General features: G+C 42.4%; 1 long non-coding RNA gene and 1 pseudogene across 6 annotated transcripts in view; both read right to left on the minus strand.

Moving 5' to 3' along the window:
* Positions 1-254: 254 nt before the first annotated feature.
* LOC140531557 (uncharacterized) overlaps positions 255-21,705 on the minus strand; it is a 56,170-nt gene continuing 34,719 nt past the window's right edge. For 3 of the 6 annotated variants that reach the window (XR_011976376.1, XR_011976379.1, XR_011976378.1), the window contains one exon: positions 5,237-5,437. This is a non-coding gene — a long non-coding RNA (uncharacterized lncRNA). Of the gene's footprint in view, positions 671-5,236; positions 5,438-21,705 lie in introns of those variants that run through there. The other 3 variants (XR_011976374.1, XR_011976375.1, XR_011976377.1) reach the window with 2 other exon arrangements.
* On the minus strand, positions 3,598-4,211 carry LOC140531556 (trafficking protein particle complex subunit 6B pseudogene; annotated as a pseudogene).

Raw genomic sequence — 21,705 nt, forward strand, 5'->3', positions numbered from 1 at the left:
TTCTTTCAAAGATTTACCTCCTTTCTTTCCACCCTTGCTGATCCCAGAAATCCTCTTCCAGTCTTAGTTTTTGTAGTGCCATGACCAAGATTAAAATACAAAACTTCTTAATACAAATATGAAAATTACTCATTTTAACATATACCACCATCTTTCTTAATATGCAATTTAGTCTTATTTTCTGGACCTAAAAAAGGGTACAAATGATAATTTTTCCACTCTTCCAATTCAGTAAGACTTTAGTTTTGCCCTTTTTTTAATGCCAAATAAATATTATCATGAACCACTACAGCAGAAGCATAAAGAAATGTTACTTGGTTGCTGTGCTTACTTAATAAATTTTTTAATGAAATAAAGTTGAATTTTATATACTGTCATATATAGCTACAGTGTAGTGTCTCAGTAAAATTTTCTTTGGTATTCTCCTGTTCCATCAGATGGCATATATATATAACTACACTATGGTAATCTTATTTGAGAGTGCCTATTACATTATCTAATAAATTAACAAATAGCTTACACAAATCAATGTACTGTAGAAACTTATGACAATGCCAGTAGATCAAAAGCTACTACTCAAAAACCTTTATATGTGAATAACTTAATCTCTTTGCATTGTAGAAGCATTTGAGTACATACTACATCTTCTGTATCATCACTTGAAATTTACCTACAAAAAAAGAAATATTTATTGAACAGTATATTTTGAAAAGAACACCAATTACTATATCTTTTCAATTTTACTCCTTTTTTTAGCAATCTGACAAAAAAGTTTGTTAGAAGAGATTTTTTTTTAATTGCTCATAAATCATCTTAAATGGAAAAGGAGTTTATCTGATAAAGGAATCCTACAGGAAAAATAAATCCTTCTGTAAAATGAAAGAATTATTCCCTAATCTGTTTTCTAGTTTGGACTTTTGTACTGAATGTCACTAAATCTGGGCACATTTAAACAACGAATTTTTTTTCTTTTTAATATATTTATTTAACTTTTAACATTCATTTTCACAAAATTTTGGGTTCCAAATTTTCTCCCCATTTGTCCCTTCTCCCCACTCCCAAATACCAAGCATTCTAATTGCCCCTATCACCAATCTGCCCTCTCTTCTATCATCCCTCCCTTCCCTTGTCCCCATCTTCTCTTTTGTCCTGTAGGGCCAGATAGCTTTCTATACCACTTTACCTGTATTTCTTATTTCCTAGTAGCAAGAACAGAACTCAACAGCTGTTCCTAAAATTTTGAGTTCGAACTTCTCTTCATCCCTCCCTCCCCATCCATTCTATTTGGAAGGCAAGCAATTCAATATAGGTCATATCTGTGTAGTTTTGCAAATGACTTCCATAATAGTCGTGTTGTGTAAGATTGACTATATTTCCCTTCATCCTATCCTGCCCCCCCATTGCTTCTATTCTCTCATTGGATCCTGTCCCTCCCCAAGAGTGTTGACTTCTAATTGCTCAATCCTCCCCTTGTCCTCCCTTCCATCATCCCCCCCACCCTGCTTATCCCCTTCTCCCCCCTTTCCTGGATTGTAAGATAGGTTTCCATACCAAAATGAGTGTGCATTTTATTCCTTCCTTTAGTGGAATGTGATGAGAGTAACTTCATGTTTTTCTCTCACCTCCCCTCTTTTTCCCTCCACTAAAAAGTTTTTTTCTTGCCTCTTTTAAGAAAGATAATTTGCCCCATTCCATTTCTCCCTTTCTCCTCCCAATATATTTCTCTCTCACCACTTAATTTCATTTTTTAAGATTTGATCCCATCCTATTCAATTCACTCTGTGCTCTGTGTGTGTGTGTGTGATCCCACCCACTACCCAGATAGTGAAAAGTTTCAAGAGTTACAAATATTGTCTTTCCATGTAGAAATGTAAACAGTTCAACTTTAGTAAGTCTCTTATGACTTCTCTTTGCTGTTTACCTTTTCATGCTTCTCTTCATTCTTATGTTTGAAAGTCAGATTTTCTTTTCAGCTCTGGTCTTTTCATCAAGAATGCTTGAAAGTCCTCTATTTCATTGAAAGACCATTTTTTCTCCTGAAGTATTATATTCACTTTTGCTGGGTAGGTGATTCTTGGTTTTAGTCCTAGTTCCTTTGACTTCTGGAATATCCTATTCCATGCCCTTTGATCCCTTAATGTAGAAGCTGCTAGGTCTTGTGTCATCCTGATTGTATTTCCACAATACTTGAATTGTTTCTTTCTAGCTGCTTGCAATATTTTCTCCTTGACCTGGGAACTCTGGAATTTGGCCACAATGTTCCTAGGAGTTTCTCTTTTTGGATCTCTTTCAGGCAGTGATCAGTGGCTTCCTTGAATACTTATTTTGCCCTCTGGTTCTAGAATCTCAGGGCAGTTTTCCTTGATAATTTCATGAAAGATGATGTCTAGGCTCTTTTTTTGATCATGGCTTTCAGGTAGTCCCATAATTTTTAAATTGTCTCTCCTGGATCTATTTTCCAGGTCGGTTGTTTTTCCAATGAGATATTTCACATTCTCTTCCATTTTTCTATTCTTTTGGTTTTGTTTTGTGATTTCTTGGTTTCTCATAAAGTCATAAGCCTCCATCTGTTCCATTCTAATTTTGAAAGAACTATTTTCTTCAGTGAGCTTTTGAACCTCCTTTTCCATTTGGCTAATTCTGCTTTTGAAAGCATTCTTCTCCTCATTGGCTTTTTGAACCTCTTTTGCCAATTGAGTTAGCCTATTTTTCAGGGTGTTATTTTCTTCAGCATTTTTTTGGGTCTCCTTTAGCAAGCTGTTGACCTGCTTTTCATGCTTTTCTTGCATCTCTCTCATTTCTCTTCCTAGTTTTTCCTCCACCTCTCTTACTTGATTTTCAAAATCCTTTTTGAGCTCTTCCATGGCCTGAGCCCACTGAATATTTATTTTGGATGTTTGGGATACAGAAGCCTTGATTTCTATGTCTTTCCCTGATGGTAAGCATTATTCTTCCTCATCTGAAAGGAAGGGAGGAGATATCTGTTCACCAAGAAAGTAACCTTCTTTTTTCACCCTTTTCTGGGCATTTTCCCAGCCAGTGACTTGACTTCTGAGTTTTCTTTCCACCCCTACCTCATCTCCAGATCTGCCCAGCTAGTGCTTGGGGTCTGAGATTCAAATGCTGCTTCCCAGACTCAGGGCTTTGGGCGGGGGCAGGGTTTTTATTCAGTGTGAGATTAAGTTCAGGTGCTGGGGGGGCAGGGCCACCACACAGGGCTCAGTTCCCTCAGGGGGTTTATGCAGAGACCTTCAACAATGGATCCCAGCTCCTGCCTGCTTTAGGAGCCCCTGTCTGCTGCTGCCTCCAGAGGGGGTCTGAGTTATGGAGACACCCTGCTCCCCTCTCTGTGAGCTGAAAAGACCCTCTCACTGACCTTTGGCACCTGTGGGTGGAGGGACCCACGTGGCCACTGGAGATCCTGTCCCTGAAGCCTGCTCAGATCTACTCCCCTTGGTGCCACGCGGCCAAGGCAGGGCTCAGCTCTGCTCTGGGTCCGGTGCGCAACGCACCTTTCGCATCAGTTTTTCAGGTCTCCCTGGAACAGAAATCTCCTTCACTCCATTGTTCTGTGGCTTCTGCTGCTCCAGAAGTCGTTGGGAGTTCTTCTTTGCAGGTATTTTATGGGCTGTGGGTTCGGAGCTAGCATATGTGCGTCTCTCTACTCGGCCATCTTGGCTCCTCCCCCTAAACAATGAATTCTTAATCAAATCCTGGGTCTGCCATTTATGAACTTGTGTGATTTTGGGCAAATCTCTTGACATCTCTTGGCTTCTAGTTCCTAATATGCTGGTACTGCTGACACTTCAGCTGTCACAATACTTCTTATCCCCAAATTTGATAAGCCACCTCTGATTAAGCCACATGTAAATGCTAAGTACTTAGGAGCATGATCTAAATACTGTTTTCCTGCTGACTTCTGAGTCAAGAGTAGAAATTTATTGTCTTGGAGCACATAGATGCCCTGCTGATTTATAGATTATCAATTTGTTTCTTGAAAACAGTGGTCCAAAAATCTTTGCAAATGAACTTCATGATAACTAATTCATCCTTGAACCTTGCGGTGTCCTTTGTAAACCTTTCTGTCAATCCTTGTCCTAGTCTAAAACCCATGTTCTCCAGCTTAGTAATGCATCTTCCATTTTCCACCTCCCCCTGATCCACGGCACTATCTCGTTGCCGAGAAGCAAGAAAAGTGCCTCGTGTGCCATTTCCTGCTGCTTCTCTGGGGCTCCAGGGACCCAAGGAGAGAGGAGGTCAGGACCCGCGCTTGGCCGCCGCCTGTGGGGCCTCTGCCTGCCGGGCCTCTACCTGTGGGGACTCTGCCTGCAGGGCCTCTGCCTCTGGGGCCTCTGCCTCTGGGCTGCCACCTGACCCCACAGCTCCAGAGTCAGCTCCAGCAGGCAGCCAGGGGCTGGGGGCTTCACTGCATCCTCCAAGGTGCCAGCACCTGACCGGGAAGCCCAGCCGCAGGCGGGCCATGACCAGAGGCACAGAAGACAGCTTTATTTTAATATAACTGGTTTCCACCATAATCCTATTATTTTATGCATTAGTGGATATGATTCTGAGAAGGAAACCATACGTAGGTTTCACCAGACTGCCCAAGGGGTCTAGAACACACAAAAGGTTAAGAATCCATGGCTACAGGACTCAGTGACTTCCACATCTACACTCCTGGCTCTTAGGACTCCAGGATGGATTTCTCCTGCTCAGTCGAGATGATATTTGAGGATCTCTTATATAAGAGGCTTTTCTGTATCTTCCACTTGCCCTTTTGTTTTCCATATTATTAGTTTGGGCCCCATGTTCACACTTTTGGGATCTTTTCCAATTATGATTCAGTCCTTCAATATATCAGCTCTCTCTCCAAGCTGTATTATCTTTAAATCTGATAAGGGTGTTTGGAGAGACTTAACATTTATCTTCAAGTCCCATGGAAGATGAAATTAGACTTGCTCTGTTTGGCCCCAGAAAGGAGAACCAGCAGCAATAAGGAGCAGGGGAAAAGAGCAAATTTAGGCTTGGGAGATATCCCAAAGAGGAAGAGGTGGTGGGCTCTCCATTTGGACAGCAACTTTTGGTGTATGTAGTTGAAAGAATGCTTTTCCAACCTGTCTCAACCAGAGGGCCCCTTCTAAAACTTGTTCCTGCTCCAGGGACTTTGTCAAAGGAATGAGATACCTGTAGGCAGGTGGGAGTGGCGACTCAGTAATGATCCAAAAAGCTCTCATTTCTGGAATGACATTCTACCGGAAAAATGTAAAAGGGGGAAATACAGAGTTTATTATACCCATAAGAAAATTGATGTTCAGAGATGCTAAGTGATTTACCGAGATGGAGGTAGAGATGGAGACATGCTGCTTTGTTTGCTGGTGGACCCCATTCTCATTCCTTGGATGTCGCTTCATGCTGAGATACTGGACAGTTTCCTTCCCTGAAAAGCAGAAATAGTCAGCTCTGCACTCTCTATCTGGTGGGGCTGCTATGAGCAGATAAGGATCCTGCTGTCTTCTTCCCTGATCATACCACATCTGGACAGTGGTATTCAGTTCCAGACCTCATGTTTTAGAAGGGGAACTGCCCAACTGGAGTATGACTACAGGAGAGTGACCATGAGGGGAGAGGGACAGGAAGCCGTGTCATGAAAAGTTTGGAAGAAAGAACTTGGGATATTGAGTCTGGTGAAAAGAAGGTGCTGCAGCCTATGACAGTGAAGAATGTGCAATATAGATGTGGTCAAAGCTTTTTCCCAAGAAGCAGTCAGTAACTGGCAAAGCCAGAATTTGAACTGGGGTCTGGTTGATTTCTGATGGGGGAATCATAGGATTCTAGAGCTCAAAGAGACCTTACCAGTCTTCATGTCTAAACTCATTTTAGAGGCAGCTAGGCACCATAATGGTTTGACCAATTGACTTGAGAGCTGGGAAGACCTGAGTTCAAATCTTGCCTTAGTAACACTCACTGTGTGATCTCTGGAAAATTACTTAACTTCTCTCAACGTCAATTTCATCAACTGTAAAATAGGAAAAAAATTTCTGAAGGTCTGTTGCAAGGCTCAGTGGAGACAACAATGCCAAGGACCTGAAAGCTCTATAGAAGGCCTGGCCATTGTTACTACAGAGGAGGAAACTGGGTAGGAGACATGAAGCAGCTAACCTAAGGACACAGGTGGTAAAGAGCAGACCCAGGTCCCAATGATGCCAAATGTAGTCTTCTTTCCACTGCATCACAGAGTCTGTCGACTTCTAGGTCTCCCCACATCTCAGAGTGCCCTGACAAGATGATGACACTCTCTCTGTCTGTCCATCTATTGGTTTTTGTCTCTCTCGCCCCCTATGGATTTTTTCGATGTTTCTAATAGAATCCATTGGAATGTCGGAGCTGAGAGAAAACTTAGAGATAATGTCCCCTGAGTCCTTAGTTTTACAAATGAGGAAACTGAGTTCCAGAGAAGGAAAGTGACTTTGCAAGTACAAAGGTGTCAAAACTGCACTGAAATCTACTGGTTCATAGAATATATAATACTACAAGATACATGCATGAACAAGTATGTACATATGTGCACATATATGTATACCTATATGTTCGTGTCTATTTAAAACTTCAGTATGGATATAATTATTCCTACTACCCTTTCCCCATTAAAGCATGCTTCCTTTGCAGCTACTCTGCCAGCTGCTGGTCTCCACTCCAAGGACCTTTTCAGCATTATTGTTCATTGTTTTAAGTTTGGGCCTGCCTTGGTATCCCAGGCACAGGCCAGGTACTTAGTAGGCGCTTAATGAAGGCTTGTTCACTGGCTGGCTCCTATCCAGTTCTGATGACATTCTTTCTCTGGACTGGGCCTCAGTGGTTCTGCCACCCTTCTTCCTTGTTTCCTTCTGCCTACAAAGAACCTTCCAACAGCCATGTACATTATCCTTATTTTTGGTCTGAATTTGCCTTTCCTTGTTACAGAACAGAGCAGTTCGTGGTTGGGAGACCTGCCCATATTTAATTCCCTTGTTGGTACAGCTGCTGGACTTGTCTCAAATATGGGTCATTTGTTCCCACATTATTTTGACTGCAAACTTTCTCTAATTGTAAATCAACTCCTGGCTTTCTTTCTCTCATTGTGAGAGAAAAGTATACAGCTCTGAGAGACTTACTCAAAGTTACACAGGTAACAAGTGACAAAGGTGAAATTGGAACTCAAGCCCATTGACTCCAAATCCAGTACTTTGTCCCTCATTACTTCCCTGCCTCCCATAAAAGCCAGATTATAGAGAACTTTAATTGATATAGGGATGAGTTTAAACTTTAAAGCCAATAGGGAGCTCTGGAAGACTGGAGGGTGAAGGACTGACAAGACCAGACTGATCCATAAATAAGATTAGTCAAGGAAGTGGGATAGAAGCAAGAGATATCATAGAGGTGGAATTGTCAGGACTTGGAAACTGATTATCTGAGAGAGGTTAAGTAGAGGAAATTGTACAAGAGAACCCCAAGCCAGATTCCAAATATGTCAGCACCTTGGACAGGTACAGGGAAGTCAGAAAAGAGCAAGTTGAGGGCTAGAGGAGGGGATAAGAAGCTTCTTTTCTGGAAATGGAGAGATCTCCAAGATTTCTGCCTTCTCTCAAACACTATGATTCTAACTTCACCCTAGAGCTTTGAGATTTCAGCTGTTAATTAATTCACTCAATCAATTTCCAATCAAGCAGTCAGTTTGGGCCAAAACAAACAGGGGTTTCTATCATGCAACCCTTCAGATGTCTCCCTACTGAATTGGCCATTTGTCAGCCCAGCGTTAGCTCACATTCTCCTCCAAGGACCAGTCATGATGTAGATATGACCTTGCAATCTCAAGGGATCCAATCAAATGCTTTTTTTCTCAAAATTTCAGAATCTCAGAGAATCCCCTCTTCAGAATTCCTGACAAATAAGCATGCAACCTCTACCCCAAGACCCTGGTGATGGGGAGCACATTAATAATGACAGCTAATATTCATATACTGCTTTAAGTGTGGTAAGGTGTTTTACAAATATTATCTGGGTGTATGGGTGTTCAAGGAGGATCAGTACCTCTGGTGTAAAGCCCTTTCTAGGGCTGCTCATCCACCTTTGGTGTTCACCTAGAACTCAACTCTCACCTGTGACTCCAAGAAGCTACATCCCAGCAAACCAGCTTAGTAGATGGAATAAACCAAGTTGAGGGCAACCAATGTGTCACAAGCCTGCTGGTGAATTGTGGGAGGGGAGTATCTACCCCAAGTATGTGAAGACTTCCCCAAGGGGAATGGGTGGATAAGAACAATTTGTTCTGATGGCCACAAAAGCAGTTAAACAGGTGCTGTGGAACAGAGTTTAGTCAGACATTGAAGGTAATGTATTCAGAGCCATCACTAGTCTTCTCTAGCCATCCTGACTTTTGTCCTGTCACTGGACTTTGGGATTCTGGAAGAGAGAGTGAGACTGTCTTTTTTTGTACAACTTTTATACAACTCTGCCTCACTTCAATCCAATTCACACATGAGTCAAGCCATCACCCTGTGATGTAATTGATTCTCTTTGAAAATGAAGGACACACAGCAAATATTATTGACTTGTATATGTAGATCAGCTCCATGAGGTGGGTGTCATTATTACCTCCATCTTACAAATAAGGAAACAATGAGTGTGCACAGTCACAAAGCTGGTAATTATCTGGGGTGGAATTTAGACTCAGGTCTTCCTGACTCCAAGTACAGTATTCTACCCACTGTGCCATATCATCTTCTGAGGCAGCCCATTCCATTTTAGGGTATCTTTACTGGTTAGGAAACTTTTATTTACATTGAGCCTAAGTATTCCTCTCTACATCTTCTCCCTATCATCCCTGTTTTTGTCCTTTGAAGCAAAGTAGAAGTCCAATCTCTCTTCCATGTAACAAAACTTCAAACACTTGAAGGCAACTCTCATATCATCTGCCCTCCCCACAATTCTTCTCTTTCCTAAGCCAAGCAACTGAGTTCCTTTCATTGACCCCTATGTAACCTAGACTTTCAAGGCCCTTGGGCATCTTAGTTGTTCTTTCCCTTAACACTCACTAGCTTCTCACTGTCTTTCCTGAAATTTCAAACTGGATGCGTTACTTTAGATCCAGTCTGACTTGGACAGAACACGGAGGGAATACCAGCCAATTGTTAGACTGAGATAAGTGCCCACTGGTGGCCTTCCTTAATGCCTTATCATGGTAGCAACATGGTAGGAGAGGGTAGTGGGTTTGGAAGCAGAGGACTTAGGTTTGAATCCCAAGTGACCTTGGGTAGATCACTTCCTTACTCTGGGCTTCAGTTTTCTCATCTGTAAAATTAAGAGGTTGCAATTGTTGACCTGAAAACTTAATTAGAGAAAAGGCAACAGGCTAAATGCATACATTTTATGATTTAATTAATTAATTGATCAATTCCCTATTAAAGACAACGGTAACATAATGCATTATGGAGCCAGAAATGTTCTGGCTACCCAGTGCAGAAATCTTCTGGCTTATATACATTTTGCCATGAGAAAGGAACTCTCCTAGTTGAACAAATCACAAATTTAGTAAGACAAGACAATTAACAAAGTAATGTTGGTCAGGCCTTGGGATTCCAGCTGGGTAAACATATGTCTCGGTGATAAAGAAGAAAATCCCACCACTAGTAAGTGGCAGGCTTCCTGCCCTAAACAGATAACTGACATAGGAAAGGGTAAACAAAGTTCAATAGAAATTATGACCTAAGATGTCTATATTTTCTTTACCATTAATATGCCATAGATAATAAGATACAAAGGAAAGTCCCATTATTCAAGATATAGCGTCTTAGGTTAAAGGTCTCCCAAGGAATGTAGAGTCAGGCTTGGCTGGCTTTTGCTGACATAGGAAGAGGCACTCTCTGAGTTTTCTTCAGAGAGAACAAAGAGATTATTCCAAAATTTTATATTAAACATTATCACAATCAACAATCTGTAAGGTCTTATCTAGCTCTAAATTTATGGTGCTTTCGGTTATAGAGGTGCCTGTGGGATCCTGAAGGCTCTCTAAGTTCGGTGCCAATTCTACTGGGTCTTACCATAATAGAAAGGCTGGGAATAGAATGCCAATGACATACTATGTTTGTTTGTTAAGAGCCAAACTGATTAAGTAGTGAGAGGCTCATCACCAAAGGCTTGGTCACCAGGTGATGAATTGTTTGGGCCCCTAGAGCAAGTGCTCAATAAAGATTTCTTGAATAGAATTGTTTTAAAGTGGCCGTTCTTTGAATCTGCTCCCTCCATGAGGAAATTGACAGGGCCATATTTCTGGGTAAGGATGATTAGTTTGGTGGCCTGTGAGGGATAGAGTGGAGGGGAGATTGTGGGGACAGGGAGCCATGCTAGGAGGTTACTGAAATATCCGATTAGGTGAAGAGGATGGTATGCACTAAGGTAGTATTGACTGCCCAGGGAAGGACAGTCTCTGCTTAAGGGGGGGGGGGGCAGCTGCTACCTTAAACTCCTTTCCAGATATTATTAAATGAGATAATATCTATAAATACTTAGCTCAGTGCCTAGCATGCAGTAGGTGCTTAAAGAATGCTTGTCCCCTTCTCCCTATTTGTAATATTCCATTTTGCAGGAAGTAAATAGCCCTGGAAGGGTGGTTGAATGGAGAATCCTTATGACCAAGTTACTGGTGAGGAGACCAAGGTTCAGAGCAGTGAAGTATTTTGCCCATGGTCACACAGCTAGTAAGGTTAATAAGAGGCCAGGACCTCAGTTTTTAGTCACTGACTTTGATCTCACTGACAAGTCTGTTTCCTTCAGTATTTCAGCCATTTCATTCAAAAGGATAGTCAGTTCAGTCCAGAACAATCTGTAATTGACTGATGGAGTGGTGCAATAAATTAAGGACTTGTCTAAGTTTCAGAGGATCTGGGGTGATACCCTGACTAAGCTATGTAATTCCTTATATGACTTTGGCCGAGTTATGTTAGCTCTCTGGGTCTCAGTTTCCTCAGTTGCAAAATTAGTGGATTGGACTGGAAGACCCCCACAGTCCCTCACCTATGACCTGGACCTATGATCTTATGACTCCCTCTGACATTTCTGAGATGAATTAAATCCTGCCGAAGTGACCCTTCTCTGATGCCACCTTATGTCATGAAGGTGACCTTGGATGGAGAGTCAGGAACACCTTGATTCAAATGCCACCTCAGATATTTGTTAGCTGTGTGTCCCTCATTAAGTCTCTTGTCCTCTCTGTGCCTCTGTTTCCTTGTCTGTAAAATAAATAGGTTGTATTCAATAACTTCTAAATATGTGATCTGAGGAAGACTCTGACAGAGCAAGATAAGTTCCAGTAGGTCATGTCAAGCTGAAAAGTATTCAAGAAGTTGAGAGACAGACTGTATGGCCTCGTTAAGTGACAAAAGACTCATCGCCACAAGGTTGGCTTCCAGCAGATGACCTTTTTCAGCCATATTAACTAATGAGGAGCTGTCCACTAAGAAAAGAAGGGCAGTCCTCACTGATAAATTCAGGAATTTGGCAGAGAATTTTGGTGGAAAGAAATAGATCAGTTAAAAAGCTGTCTCTTCAGGAAAAGATTAATGGTGAAGCCAATGGAGTGCCAATCTTTTTAGTCGTGACCGGTTGTACTTAGCTTGTGCTGCCAGTGTGCCTCAGTCTAAGTATGACAACACACCAGCAGCACCTGGGGGAGGGAAGAGGGGGAAAAGGGAATGAATTGGCTTCTGGCGAATAGTATATGGGTCCCATGAGTGGAGGGGATCAATCCCCTGATGTTTCTCCCTCAGATATGTGCTATTCTTGGCACATGGCCTGGACTGGAATTTAATTTGGTAACGGGGGCTTAGACCCCATGAGTCACCAGGCTCAGCTGCAGATTGCCTAGTGGCATCCATGCTGATTGAAAATGTACTAGGATCTATTGTTTTCTCACATCTCTCCAGTAAGGTTCCCACTTCCCCCAACCATGCCATGTCTCCATCAACCACTGATTTACCCTTTCATTGAGGAGCACATTTCAGCATCCAAAGGGGTGACTATAATGATGTCTCTGGGTTCTTGCTGCCTGAAGGACATAATCACCACAGGAGCTTTTGTGATTTTTTTTGGGAAACAGAAACACAAGTCTTTCACTGACCAGAGAGCTGGTTGCCATGGTGACTGGTGTTACCATTCACTTTGGTGTTTACAGAAAACCTAACACCCACTGCCATGAAGTAAAAGATGAGATTTTTCTTTGCATCATTTTCCATTTTCCTTTGCTACTCTTTGTTCCTTTATATCTCTTTCTCTTCCTCCTCTTCTTCCTTCTTGCATCTTTCTTCCTCATCTCTTTTCTCTTCCCCTCTTTCTCCTTTCTTCCTTTCTTTTCCTTTCCTCTCTCCTTCTTCCTCCGTCTGTCTTCCTTCCTTCTTTGCCTCCCTTCCCCTTCCTTCTTTCCTTTCTCCCCTCCATTATATTCTTGTTGAGCTGTGGCTTATGATTGACAATGATTATGCAAACCAATAGTGAGAAGGGAAATCATCACCTGGTGGGGGGGAAGGGGAAGGTTGAATTGGGAGGACAGCAAGTGTAAAGTAAAATACCAGAATTGGTTGGTGCCAGAATATTTGCAGATATGGAGCTAATACAAGAGGAATGCCCATTATCCAGAAAAGGAATTTGAGCTGGGAAGTATGTACTAAATCAAGAAGGCAAGAATGGAAAGAATTCAAGGGAGGTGACCATTTGTCTAACACTATATGATGCCCTAAAGCTTCTATTTATTGACACTTAAATTCTTTATTCCAGACTTGTACTTCTCTTTCTCCTTTCCTCTCATTTTATCTTGCTTTACCTTCCTTGTATATCCTCTTCCTTCCCTTCCCTTTCCTTTCATTTCCTTCCCTTTCCTTTCATTTCCTTTCCTTTCCTTCCCTTTATTCATCTTCTCCTTTCCTTTCCTTTCCTCTCCTCATCTTCTCTGTCCTTTTCTTCCACTTTTCTTTTTGTCTCTCTAATTTCCCCTTTCAAGAGGTCTCTTTTGAGCTGGGACTTGAAGGAAGAGAAAGATTTCAAGCTATGAAGATAAAGAGGGAATATATTCCAGACCAGAAGGAAGGAGGGCTCACCCAAAGGAATGAACTCAAAGATGGTAGATTGTAATTGAGCTGTAGCTTAGAGTCCAGATTGAGAGGAAAGCTGAATATGTGGAAGAGAATAAAATAAAGTTTGAAAGGCAAGTGGAGTCAGACTGGGAAAGGTCTTGAGTTGTGATAAATTCAAGAGTAGATTCACAAAACCATTAAACAGTATCCCTGAATCTCAGGGTGAGAAGATTCCATTTGGGCCATCTTGTCCAGCACATCCTTGAGCAGTAATCCTCCCTACAATGTCCTTGTTCTTACAGATTGATGGTGATAGGGAACTCATCCAAGGAAGCCATTTTACTTTTGGACACAGGAGTTATTGATCTGCTTGGGTGGAAGAATTTTCCACTCTGGGAAGTCCTCTAAAGAGGATGAAAAACCACATCCAAACCAAACAAATACAACTAAACAGAAGCATTGTTTAGGAAACTTCTCCTTGGATTGAGCCAAATCTGCCTCTGATATCCTGCCTTCTGGGGCAAAGTAAAGCAAGTCATATCCCCCTCCCACATGACAACCTCTTAAATAGTTCAAGACAGCACACATGTCATTTATAAACATTTTCTTCTACAGGTTAAATCCTGGGGTCCTTGGATTGATCATTTTATGGAGTGATCACAAGTCCTTTCATCTCTGTCTCCTTCCTCTGTCTACACTCCATTTTGTCCATGTCCCTTATAAAATAGAATGTCTAAACATATCTTCCCTCTCCCTTATCTCCTCTTTCCTCTCTCTCTCTTTCTAGATACATATATAGATAGATTAGATAGATAGGGATAGAAATAGACAAAGATATAGAGAGGGGGAGAGAGAGAGAGAGAGAAAGAGAGAGAGAGAGAGAGAGAGAGAGAGAGAGAGAGAGAGAGAGAGAGAGAGAGAGAGAGAGGAAAAGCTTCCATTTCCACAATGATTTAAGGTTTACAAAGTACTTCCCTCATGGCCTTTCTATGAAGTTGGCCATTCAAGTGTGATTATCTCAGATGAGGACTGAGATGATGGGCTGGAGAGATCAAACCCTGGCCACACAGCTCATAGAGCAGGCACTGCAGCCCAAATGTCCTTGCTTGTTATTGTCAGTCATCATGGGTTCATTGCAGTGCTTTTTAAACTGTAGGTTGCAATCCCCTGTGGGGGGCCATAGTAAAAGGTTTCTGAATGTGCAATGACCAAAAACGAATTAAAAATCAAACATGTAATGAATCCGAGGTGTTTCTAGCAGAGTTTGCCTGTGTTGCACCCTGCAATTTCACTGCAGGCTTGATTCTGAACACACAGCATACATACTTTGCACTGTGCCTGCCCTCAGGCCACATAGCCCCAGCAAATGCTGTGGAGACTCCAAAAGAAGTCATGAATGGGAAAAGATTAAGAAGCCCTGATCCAGAGTCAGAAGGGACCCCAGAAGTCATCTAGTCCAAGATCTTCATTTTTACACATGAGGCAACCAAAGAGACTTGTCCATGGTCATACCGCTAAGACAGGAGGAGAGGCAGGGTTCAAATCCAGATCCTCTGGCTCCAGGACTAGGGCTCTTTCCACTACCCTATGGGTAAGTTCTCCACATAATAAAAGAGGGAAAGGATGAGACCCAGGATACAGAGACATTTCCAACGTGATTTTCTATGTGAGGAACCACCTGAATTTGATCAGGGGAAGTGGCTCTGTGTAGGTCTGATTAGCACCAAATCCCTGCTTGTCTTAGGAAACTGGAGTCCAGATTCCAAAAGCCTTGCTTTGAATGGATGAGATGGCATCCTAGAAAGAGGAAGCTACATTTTATGGGTCACTGACTGACCCCTTGTTTGATGAAAGCATCTTCCAGGCAGGTACTCTCATAAATCTTGACTATATGTTAAAGAAATGTTATTGTAATAAGTGTCAACAGGTCAGGAAACTGGGTTTACAAAAGTTAGTCTTTGGGTCAGTGTTTGCAACCTTTCACTGCACAAAGTGATTTTTAAATCACTTGGAGGAAATAATAGTAAAGAAATCATGTGGTATGGATTCAGAGAGGGCAGGGGCCTCAGAAGACATCTAGCCAAATACCTTCATTTTAACAGAGAAGGAAACTGAGGACCAGAGAGGCTGACTCATTCAGGGTCTCCTAGAAAGTAGACCTTGCACCCAACTCCTGTGACTCTAAATCCAAGGCTCTTGCCACTGTGCTACCTAGGATATGCAGTGGGGAAGACCTGGGTTCAAGTCCTGACACTTCACATCTCAGCGGCTTCAGGCAACTCCCTTCCTATTCTGAGTCCCAGTTGCTACTATGGCAAATATAAATAATAATAGTATTTGTATTCACAGTTTTAACCCTTATTGTAATTATTGTTTAAGAGATTATTACTCCACCTAATGAAATTTATTCCTTTGTTCACCTCCCTCCCAGGGCTCCCTTCTGTGGGACTTGAAATCATGCCATATGAGCAAAGTTCAAAATCTCTGCTTGCCATTCGAGGTCCTTCTACATCATGCTCCCTACCAGGGCAAATCGTTTTTAGAATGGGAAAGAGAGAATGAAAAAATAGGAAATTCATCAGAAGGACTTCATAAATGCTTGTTGATTGCTTGATCATAGGACTCAGAACTGATGGAGACCTTGGAGACTGTCCTGTCAAACACCCCCATTTTACAGATCAAGAACTGAGACCCAGAGGGATTTTAAGTGACTTCTCTGAGTCACACAGTCTGTAGCAAAGTCAGAGGTCTCTGACATGTTTTAAGGAAGCCTGGGTTCATCGCCCCATGAGTACCCTCCCCAAAATCATCCACAGATCAGTCACTATCAAGTCCCTCTCTCCCTGTAATATACAACTCAGAAAAAGCCCCTTCCCTTTTCTGGGTTCCAGGATTCCCATGGGAGACATGAGGAAATCGTGTCAAGAATAAAGACACCTGATCCTATCATCATTTGTTATGTGACTTGACTAAGTCACTCTCCCACTCTGGACCACAACTTCCAAGAGAAGTGAAGACATGTAAGACAACCTCTGGCTGCCCATGTCACCAAGAGGTCCAGATAAACCATATGCAAGAGCCTGAAAGAATTCACAGCTAATTACCAATCAACGATCTTTGAAAGATTATAGAAAACAAGAGAGTCCTAAAAAGTGGAGAAGGGCAAATGTTCTGCCCATTTTCATTAAAAAAAGAGGGAGTAGAGGTTTCAGACTATAGGTTGGTAAGCTTGACTTTGATGCCTAGAAAAATCCCAGGGCATATTATTAAAGAAGTTTCTGAGCATTTAGAACAGTCATTCAACATATTTATTAAGCTTTACGTTGTGCTAGGCATCATTCTAAGTCTTAAGGATAGAAAGAAAGGCAAAACCAGTCCCTGTTGTTGTTGTCTGACTCTTTGTGACCACATTTGGGTTTTCCTGGGAGAGATATTGGAGGGCTTGCCATTTCCTTTTACAGATTATTTTACATATGAGGAAACTGAGGCAGATGAGATGAAATGACTTGCCCAGGGTCTCACAGCCCACAAGTGTCTGAGGCCAGATTTGAACTCAGGTCTACCTGACTCCGAGCCCAGAGCTCTAACCACTGCACCACCTAGCTACCCCCAAAAGCCAGTCCCCACCTATATTCTAATGGGGGAGGTAATTTGCAAATAACTACGTATACATAAAAAACTCTACAAAGTGGATGGGAAATCATCTCTAAGGGGACCATGAAAGGCATCCTGTATCATGTTAGATTTGAACTAATACTGAAGAAAGGCATGGAAACTAAAAAGATAGAAGATGGAGTGTACTGTATGAGCAGCTACAAGTCAGCCACCATCTTGGATAGTAGAATGTGTAGATGAGAATAAAGTCTCAGATTAGAAATTCAAGAAATGACCAGGATGTAAAGGGCTTTAAAAGCCAGAGGATTTCTTATCTGATCATGGAGGAAATAGAGACCCAGTGGAGTTCATTGAGAAGAGGGTGACATAGTCAAGCTCACATTTTAAGAAAATTACCTTGGCAGATGAGTGGAAGATGGATTAAAGTGAGAAGATATGAGACAATGAGATCAATGGGAAGGGTATTGTGATAGTCCAAGTGTGAGGTGTTTCTGTAGGAATCAAGGAAGAAACTGAGGGAGGGAAGAAGATGAAGATGAAGATGATGAAGAAGAAGAGACACAGAGATAGAAAGGAAGGGAGAAATAATAGTGAGAGTCTGTGGAAGAATGGTATCAAGGGAGCACATGGAAGGACTGGCCTTGGCAAAAATATCCACCTCTTCATCCAAGACTAGAATGATGATACTAGATAGCAGACAATGATGTCAGAGTAATGTGAGGAGGGGAAAAGTTTTTGGTGAGTCAAAATGGTAGTCACTGGGAGCCATCACAGATTCAATGAGAAGAGGTCATTCTAGACTAAGTGATTTTTTTGACAAGGTAACCAGACTGGCAGGTCAAAGGAAAGTCTTAGATTACAGAATATATCTTTCTGGATTTTAGATTACTCCTATTATCCTTGTGAGCAACTTGGACATATATAACCTAGATATAAGTACAGTTAGGTGGATGTGTAAGGGACCAAATGGTCAGAGCAAATGATTTGTATTTAATGGAATGATAATAACATTCATCCATCTATTTATGTATCCATCCATCTATCTATCCATCCATACATACATCTATTCATCCATCTGTTTGTTAATTCAACAGGCATTTATTATGCAATTACTATGTCCCTGTACTAAGCACTAGGGATATAAAGACAAAAACCAAAATGGTGCCTGCCCTCTAGGAGTTTATAGGTGATTGGACACGAAGGGAACTATCCAGCAGAGAATATACTGAAATCTGTCCTTGGTCATGTTCATTCCAATAGTTTTAGTAATGATTCAGACAAAGGCACAGGTGGTACGTGTCTCCACATTCTCAGGGACCATAAAGACTGTGCAGATAGCTAACACACCAGATGAGAGAATTATAATTCAAAAAGAACTCAATGGACTAGGACAACTGGCTGATTTAATAAGGAGAAAGTGACTAGGGACAAATTCAAAGTCTTATACTTGGTTTCCAAAAAAAATCAACAGCAAAAGTAAAGGCCACGGGAGAGGGGGCTGACAATGCTTTACATATAAAAAGATCTGAAGGCTCTAGACAATATCATTTGTGTAAATAATAAGTAGTACCCCAAACAGTTAAGCCAAGTGTAGACTATATTCATGAAAGCATGATGGCCAGAGTAAAAAGCCCCATCTGACATAGTCTTTTGCCTAAGATGCCTAATTTTTGTAAGGGAATTGATGCATATCCAAAGGAAAGCAGTGAAGGACTTGGAACCACACTGTACAAGCATAAGCTGAAGGAGCTGGAAATGTAGTCTAAAGATCATGGAATGTCAGAGCTAAGAAAGAGCTTAGAATAGAGAGTGTTGGAGTGGGTTAGGGCCTTAGAACATGGAATGTAAATCAAAAGGAAGCTTAGAACAGAGAATGCCAGAGATGGGAGGGAGCTTAGAACATTGAACATCCGTCAAGAGGGACCTTACATATGAATCCAACCTACTCCTTTTACAGATATGGAAACCAAAGCCTAGAAAGGGGAAAAGACTTGACCAAAGGCTAGGCAGTACAGTAAAGTGAAAAAACACTGGATTTGGAGTCCAAAGATCTGAGTTCAATTGAATCTTAGGCTCTGCCACTTACTCCCTTTGTGATCTTGGGGATATACCATCTCATCTCTGGTCCTCAGATTCCTCCTCCATGAAATGGGGGATTAGATGAGCTGACCTAACTGAGGGCCTCCCTGAGCACAGTGCACTGTGCTCTCCTGGGAACAGAAGCAAGGCATTTTCTGTTGAGGAGCCAGGACTAGGACTCCCTGACTCCTGAGGCCTGATTCGTCTGCTTCTGCTCCCAGTGACAGACCTCATCATGGGCTCAGAGACATGTTCATTTAGTTCTCTCCTTACACCAAGCCATCCCTTTCCTGGAACAGCCATCTGGGATTAACTCTGCAGACTGACATTTGGCGAAAGGTAATGCTCAGGACCACAGCTATTGTGACAACAGCCTGAGAAGAGAAAAAGGAAAAGAAAGCCAATGACATTTACCCAGGAGCCCTTATTGAACGAGACAAGTCATCTGGAGGCCAGATGCTGCCCTTTCACTGTGGAGCTTGTGGGCTCCAGAAGTATCACTGAGTTTGAGACAGAAACAGACCCAATCAGGGCTGCACCCACTGTTGGCTCCAGAGACCAGAGCCCTGGCCTGGCCTCCTGCAGGTCTGGGCAGGAGTGAGGGGAGGGGCTTTGGGCATGGAAAGGCCAATCTTTACTGTATGACATGAATGAAGGGCAAGACTCTGGCACAAGTGGGTTCTCTGTTCATCCTTTAAATTGGGGAAAGATTAGTCACAGAGAAGGTCAGAGATAGGAGGGACCTTAGAACAGGACATGTCAGAGCTGGGAGGGGCCTTAGAACAGGAATGTCAGAGCTGGAGTGGGGGGGGCCTTAGAACAGGGAATGTCAAGTCTGGGAGGGGGTCTTAGAACATGAAAAGTCAGAACTGGGAGGGACTTTAGAACAGAGAATGCCAGAACTGGGAAGAGGCATTAGAATAGGGGGTTTCAGAGCTGGGGGGAGCTTTATTGATCATCTAGCCTACCCCCCTCATTCATCAAAGGAAGAACCCAAAGTTTCCAGCGAGAAAAAAATGAATTGGCATGGGTCACATAGGTAATTAGAGGAAGCCACTAAGTCCCTCACTCTGGACCAGGGCTGGACCTTAGACCTCCCAATAAGGGTAACTCTCCCACCTACTTAATCCCACTACTGAGACTGGAAAACGGCAGACGAGGAATACAGCCAGAGTCCTCTGACTCTCTGAATGGGGCAGGAGAATGGAGCAAAGTGGTACTTGGACTAAGTTGTAAAAGAGGGCAGAGAGTCTACACCAACTATGAGGAATGACATGAACAAAGGAGCAGAGATGGGGAGGGGGCGGTAAAACAGTCATTGCTGCAACTAAAATTTGAATATGGGGAGTACAAGATAAGATCCAATAGGTCAACTGAATCCAGATGAGGGAGAGGTCATTCAATGCCAGGATCAGCAGGTTAAACTCTTTTCTATAGTCACCGAGGATCCAACGAAGGCTTTTAATCAAAGGAGTAAACTGGCAGACCTGGACATTACAAAAACCACCTGGGTGGTTGTGCTCAGGGTAGAGTGGAAGGGGGAAAAACTGGAGGCAAGGAGACCCAATTAGGAGGGTATTGTAATAGACCATGTGGGAAGAGATGGGAGGCAGAGCCATGGAGCAGAAAGGACTGCTTGTGAAAGAAATGTCTAAGTAAGAAAGAACAGAACTTAACCACCCAATTTGGTGGGGAGAGAAAGGGGGAGGGATAAAGAAAAAATGAAAAACGAGGGTTGAGTCTGTGTGTCAGGGCAAATGGGGATGTCTTTGCAGGTGTTATTAGGAGCGACACAGTTTAAATGAGGCAATGACAAAATCCATTCTAGATGTGCTGCTTCTGTCATTTGAGAAGCTGGGCTATGGGACAGAGAAGACAGCTGGAAATATAAGCCTAGAGAACTAGATGGGGAGTCATCTATGGGGAGTGAGTGAGGAAAGTCAGTCAACAAGAATTTATTAATTGATTCCTATATGCCAGGAACCATGATCAGTGCTAGGGATATAATTACAAACAAAAACAAAGGCAGTCTCTGACCTAAGACAGCGGTGGGGAGGGGATCTGATTTGGAGTATGGTAGTAAAATCCAGAGAGTCAGAATCAAAGGCAGAAGAGGCATGAAGGAAGATTGACTTGGAGCTCTTCCACAAAATGGAAGTTCTAGGTACTTCTCCCAAAAGTGGGAGAAGGGGGCCAGATGTTGGAGGAATCTTCAACGGGAGGAGAGGCTAAAGAGGAAGAAGGATGTTCCAGGGCAAGAAGGCAATTGGGGCAGGATCAAAGACCAGAGAATGAAGAGCAAAACTAGGAGAACAATGAATTAATTAATTAATTAACTAATTAATTAATGAAGGCTGGCCTGGGACCACCAAGGGAGAGAGTGTTGAAAAAGAAGAGAAAGGGACCCAGGATGAAGCCTCAAATGTGGAAAATGTTGACATTGGGGAGATGGGAGGAGTGAGACATAGAGGTCACAGATGTTGGCAGAGAACCCAAAGAGCAGAGGGTTTCCAGAAGGACTGGCCAACTGAGTGCTGACATACAGACTGGTCAAGGAGTATGAGAAACAAGAGGATGTCAGTAGGCTTTTTGAAAGAAGGTTCAGTAGAGTCATGGGAAATAAAGCCAGGTCAGGAGTTCATCAATGAAAAGGGTGGCATCCTCATTCTAGGTTCATGCCCTCATAAGACCCCAGATTTTGAGCTTGAAGCATCTTACAGGTCAGCTCCAGTATTTGACAGCCAAGGACACTTAGGACTATTAACCAATTAATCAGAAAACAATTATTAAGCACCAACTACACATCAAGCACAGTGCGACAAAAACAAAAAGGAAACAGTTCTTGCCTGCACAGGGCTTATATTGTATCAGAAAGAAAAGACTCCCAGAGATAAGAATGTTACAAACTTAA

The sequence above is a fragment of the Notamacropus eugenii genome, chromosome 3 (assembly GCF_028372415.1).
Source record: "Notamacropus eugenii isolate mMacEug1 chromosome 3, mMacEug1.pri_v2, whole genome shotgun sequence".
Taxonomy (NCBI): domain Eukaryota; kingdom Metazoa; phylum Chordata; class Mammalia; order Diprotodontia; family Macropodidae; genus Notamacropus; species Notamacropus eugenii.